Consider the following 5,984-nt stretch of genomic DNA (forward strand, 5'->3'; position numbering starts at 1 on the left):
TAACTTGGACGTGATGGCCACCAGCTGACCTAGTAAGGCAAAATTAGTCGGTTGAATGCAAGCATAAGGCTCACCTCTCCTTGTTTTGCACCTTCTGGTGCGACTGATGCTGGACTTCTAAGTGCGTTGTCTCTACTGCTACGGTGCTATGTGTTCTAGGTAAGAGGGAAACTTTCAGATGTGGGATACATGACTTGCGTGACACACTGCTAGACTGTGCATAGCGCTTACTCCATTATCTTATTGCCTAAGACTCACTTTAGTAAGGATTTACAAAGGTCCATTTCTTAGAGAGCCAAGTTGAACCGACTTTTCTTTCTATTTGATGTGTGAAGTAGTAATAAGAGGACTGAAAAATTAGCTAACAAATACTGTTGATCTGTAAGTATAAAATGGATGACTAAAATCTGCAAAATTAGTTGGCGACTCATTGTACTTACTTGAGGGATAAACAAAACAGCAAATGAAATCCAATAACGACTTTGTATGAAATAAAACGAGCAAGGACAGCGGAGAATACCTAAGTTATAAAATTTAGAAATCTTCGTCCCGCGATTCCAGTTTAACTCTTGCTATTCGGTTCACCACTTTTAAGTGACCGCGATTCACATGAGGTGGTGTTGATCTGTGCAAACGTGATCAAGTCTCCAAGAGTAACTTATATTACGCGGGACTTCAAAATCAATCATAATTTTTAAAAATATTTGCTTTTTAGAGGGACCAAGACATATACCGTGCTGAACAATGCCTTGGAGGTTCTACCCATGTCATGCGTTACCAGTGCTCCACATATATTTTACCCATGGTAACACTGATAGAAGAATTGTAACTGCGCTATATCATAAAAAAGGATACATAGTCAAATTCTCCTGGTCTTTGTTTATGCTTGATTATGGCTGCTCTGTTATGGCATGTTCTTGCATGACTGATTCAGTGAACTGGCCATGAAAAAGGGAAGGGATGAAGGAATTAAATAATAACTAGTAGAGTTCAAAACCTCCTAATAATCTGTTTTTTGTTCTTTAATAAATCTGAGCTGATCTTAACATTCAGGTTAAAATGAATTTTTACACCAGCCTAAATTGTTTAGATGTAAACATTTAGATTTGCACACATTTAGTTGACTTGCGTACACACCCCTAAAAGCGCACTTTGAGTATATTTAATGTTGAGGGAAAAATATTAGAATGGTTCATTTTGCTTGGTCTTAGAAAAACTTTATTATTCCGGGAAAGCTATGGGGATAGAGAGTACGTCTCCAAGCGTGTGACATTGACTACGCCGCTGTCCATCTAGTGTCCGATCTAACTACGTATTTACAACGAGCGTGATATTGAGCTTAAGATAGAGGTTGCTGTGACAATTAGAAGAATAAACGGATTAAAATTTTTGTTGTCTAAGTTCATACACCTGCAATTCCATTCAAGTTTTGGTTTATCACAATGCTGGAGGCACATTTGAGCAAAGCAAAAACTGTTTCAATAAAATGCTTGCTCTTTTCTAAATTTTTATGGAACCAATTTATCCTTCATGTAATTCGGATATTCTGTCTTTAAAAAGCCTGATATCCATTTTTACATTGAAAGAATACTCTGCACTGAAGATAATTAATGTTTGTAAAGCATTCCCAACTTGTTCCTAAAATCTGCCTGCTTGTTTGGTGTAGAGTGCTAAAACAGTGCTTACAAAAGTCCAAACCTTTGGTCTAATGTCCACACCAAAGCAAAGACCTTTCACAGTACACGAAATTCAACATCAACAGGCCTGACCAACCCGAACTGCTTAGTAATCGCCAAGAGTAATTTTAGGGCTTTAAGAATTGTCCCAAAAGTTCCCAAATCGTAAGCAGGTGACTTATAAAACCCACAACTACATTATTCGCATAGATTATTATATTCACCCAAATGCCTAAATTATGATGACATCAAGTGACAAAGAAGGATTGTTATTTGTCTTATGGAATGCTTCGGAATGAAGAGTGAAATTTTACTCACAGAGGGTGAGTTTTCGTAAAATACAGTCTTGTTTGGATAGACCTTGTTGATAATAATTTTTCCGATGGAGCATCAACCAGCTGTCTGCGTGAATGTCATTAATTTTCGGGTAGGCACACACTGTTGCTCCTCACAAAGCTTTCACAATGTGCTAATTCTTGCATGCTACGCAATATGAGATGTCTTCTTGTAGCCAGTCTTCTGGATCCAAAAATCGGAAATCGTAGGTAAAAGAGAAAAACTTGGAAGTGTAGCACTAATATGCATTCGGTAGACCAGAGGTCGTTATTGTTGGAGTAGCCTAAGTGTGGGAAAAAATACTGATGAATTTACATAAGACAATATCTAATAATTCTACTTCAAAGAACCGGTTCGCGAATAGGCAAGTATGCTTTTTTCCCACCCAAATTGAGCTGAGCATTGATTGAGGACGATGTAACATGTAAACAAGCCCACTAAAATTACGAGAAACGGAAGATACAGAATTACAAAGCAGGATATGCAGCAGCACCTTCTTTCCTTTGTAACGCAGTGGGCATTGGCAGGACCATCTCACCGGTGAGTTTTACCGACTAGATGATACCGTCTTTGATAGAGGTGTCACGCGTTCGCCAATGATAGCACTGGCATTGAGCGTTTTAGTGTCGATTTCTCATTGCTACGGTAATGCAAAAATGGCATCTTCTAGCTCCATTTTAGAATTTGCTTTGCCTCTTTGCTTTATAGATAGATGTCGTAAAATTTTGTTTTTAAGAAAAAAATTGCCATGTTGAAGTCTTCCTAAGTCAGCATCGCTGCGTGAGGATCCTTGATAAAGTGATAAAAACCATACAGTATTCAGCATAGAGAAGATGTAAGGGGTTGCATGTGTAGGCATTACTGTTAATGCATCATAAGAGAAACCATGGAAATGTTGGCTGACTATCCAGGGTATGCTTGAAGCAAGCGGCCCTCTATTTTTACCTAAAGCTTTTTATAGCATGTTTGCTTGAATGCATGGAGGCTCAATAGCAAGATTGTCGGCATCCTAAATACTGTGCTAGATTAAAGCAACAATTTGTAAATGCAGTAGACTCCACCAGCCCTATTAAATAATGGGGATTAAAGTGGAATGGATCCCACGTGTGTGATTGGGGTATCTGCCAATGCTTTGTTAGCAGAGGCGTCTACTTTCCTTGAGCGGAATCAAGGAAATCCTTTTTTGAGGGTGCAAGGTCCACCAATTTGTAGCTGTGGCTGAGAATACTGCATGGCAGTGGTCTAATTATTAGTTTACCATTCTGCTACATGTCTGCTTATGTGGTTTTGATTTTTTGAGTATTTCCGCACACAACATGTCTATCTGCACTTCCCTTTCATTTCCTCACTACAATGAAAATAAATTTGCAATTTAAAAGATCCCTGGTGCAAGAAAATCTCTTTTTTTATTCAGTTTAATTTTGCAAACTCCCGAATCTAACCCATAATAAGGCCGTGTCTTTCGCAGGTGAACATGAAATTCAAAGGACTTGCAGATCAACGAGATTGCATTATGCAAGATTTTTTTACATTTGTGAGTAAATAATGTTTTCCCCACCTTTTAAAACGGCGGTATTATGCACTTTACCTCATTTTATTTTCATTTATGAAAAAATGTCTAAAATATTTATTCCCTTTTCTTTCTTTCTTTGTTATGTTTGTGTAGCACATAAGGAAGGAAAAGCCAAATGCTTCCTGCAGATTTACTCACAATGCATTCATACGCAGTGGTGAAGAATTGAGAATGACTAATTTGGTTTATTTCCACTTTTATGATCTTAATGATGGCATATCTTCAGCTATCGTGCAAAATTTCCTAAAAATAAGCCAAAACCTTCCGTCAAACCACTTTTAAGCATTTATGGGCATATAAACAGGCATATTGCAAGGGTGGCGTCGAGAATCCTAGAAGGTTACGTCAACAGGTCGGTGGTGTTTAATCACCAAAAGTTCACTGGTGGGAATATTTGAGGCCTTCAATGCTTAGGTTGTATAGGCATTTTCGTGTTTGGATGAGTCACATGTAGCTACCGCATTTAGGAGAAAAAGATTTGATTTTTTCTATTAAAATATGCTGCATTTTTGACGTGTAGGAGATTTTATTCTAAAAAGGGGTGGCGAAACAAGGATTACGGTCATTAAAAATGAAAGTGGTCATTGTGTACCATAAATTAGCGTCTGTTAAAACAAATGGCAGCTGTAGCGGAGGAGAGCTGATTTCCATGGTTCTATTTGCAAAAAATACATAGAAATAAGTTAGGATGATCAAGCACTTATCTAAGACACAAAATTCGCCTTCCAAACAAACCATTTTACACGATCCAGGAGAAATAATATAAATGCACACTGTAAGTTTAGCTGACTTTACAACGTCACGATGAAAATGAACGCAGATTTAGTCGAAAATAAAGACCAAACTCTTGTTTCACAGGACATTGTAACACCCAGCATTTAAAATTTTGGACTTTGGGGAGAAAAAATATTGCGTTACTCTCCTCTACACCCTCATCCTTTACACTCTCGTAATTATTATGCTTAGAGGGATAATGACCACTTTTTCTTGAAATTTAGCATTTAGAATTCACATATGAACTATACAGTTAAGAATTGCAACGGAGATAAGACGAAGGTAACTGAAAGTGTTTCCAGAATGGCGGCAAAATATCTGGAGGTAGGGGATTCATTGACTATGTTATTGGAGCATTTACTACCCCCTGTGAAATATTTTCTTGTTTTACAAAAAAGGTGGTGCAACAAATTCAACCACAAAGTAAAAAGTAAAGGCAAAGGAAAAAAGGCTTGATAAGGCACTGTTTTAAAGTAGGGTCAAGCGCCTTAAAAATTGTACAAAAGGAGGTTGTTTAATCAGAATGCGAAATCTGGTTCAAAATTGTTAAAAGAATGAGTTGTAAATGGGTTAACTTTTAGTGGAAAAGACATCTTCACAGAATACACCTTAGACAAGGTTTTTAAAACGTATTATTGAGGTCTGCTGATGTCAGAATTTGAAAAACTAGCTTACAGGAGTTAACACAAATGTTTTAATCAGCTTACTTAACAAGGCGCTGAAGACAATGTTAAGAAAGATCTTGACTTGGCCACAGTTTTAGTCCACTCATCATTCATTTGAGTCCGTTATTCGAAAGATGAAACCGTTTTCGACCTTAGAAATGGCCCGATTTTTGCAGGAATTTAGCATCTTGTAAAAGGTATCCACGACCTGCATGGATCTGACAAGCTGGAAGGACAAGTAGTTGAATAAATGCTGCATTTGCTGATTATTAAAGAATTCAGCACTGTAAGGCAGCTGGAACCGACGAAACTTTGCAGCACCTGCAACCGTGGCCGTAATAAATAGCAAACAAGCGGTAAAGTTGAGAATGCGTGATTTTATTTTAGCAACTTACCAATGCCGTTGTGCTCCCTGTGCTGCAGTGCCAATATTGAGTCAAATTGCGGCTTTATCCTTTCACATATTTGGGTTCGGAATGCCAAAATAATGATCGTACAATGCAACTAGTACAGGCCTTCTTCAGGGTCTTAAAACACAGCCCGATCTCTCATTATCGTTTAAGCGTCACTGGCATTTTTATTCTTGCTGCTTATGTTTTCGCGGTGTAAAAGAACTCCTTAGTTTATTTTTTGACTGCAAACTGCTTTTTTTCTCCTCTAATGGAGAAAAAAAAGTTATAATTTGCGGTGCATGTCACGAGTTCTTCAGTTGCTATAAAAGTCATAAAAATAACGACCGATAAGTACAGTAAAAGTGCATAAATTTGACGAGGGATTACCGACAGAATCAAAATGTATTAGGCTAAATTGAGAATGGGTTTGAAGAACAAATATTTCGTGCACCTTTCAGCATGCTCCACTGAGGTGATCTGTTGGCATGCAAATCATTTTAAAGGCTCACAAATGTGCGACAGTTCACCAAAACTATTTATTTTTTAGAGTAAACCTAGTGTGACCCGA

This window comes from Echinococcus granulosus (assembly GCF_000524195.1).
Source record: "Echinococcus granulosus chromosome Unknown EG_S00131, whole genome shotgun sequence".
Taxonomy (NCBI): Eukaryota; Metazoa; Platyhelminthes; class Cestoda; order Cyclophyllidea; family Taeniidae; genus Echinococcus; species Echinococcus granulosus.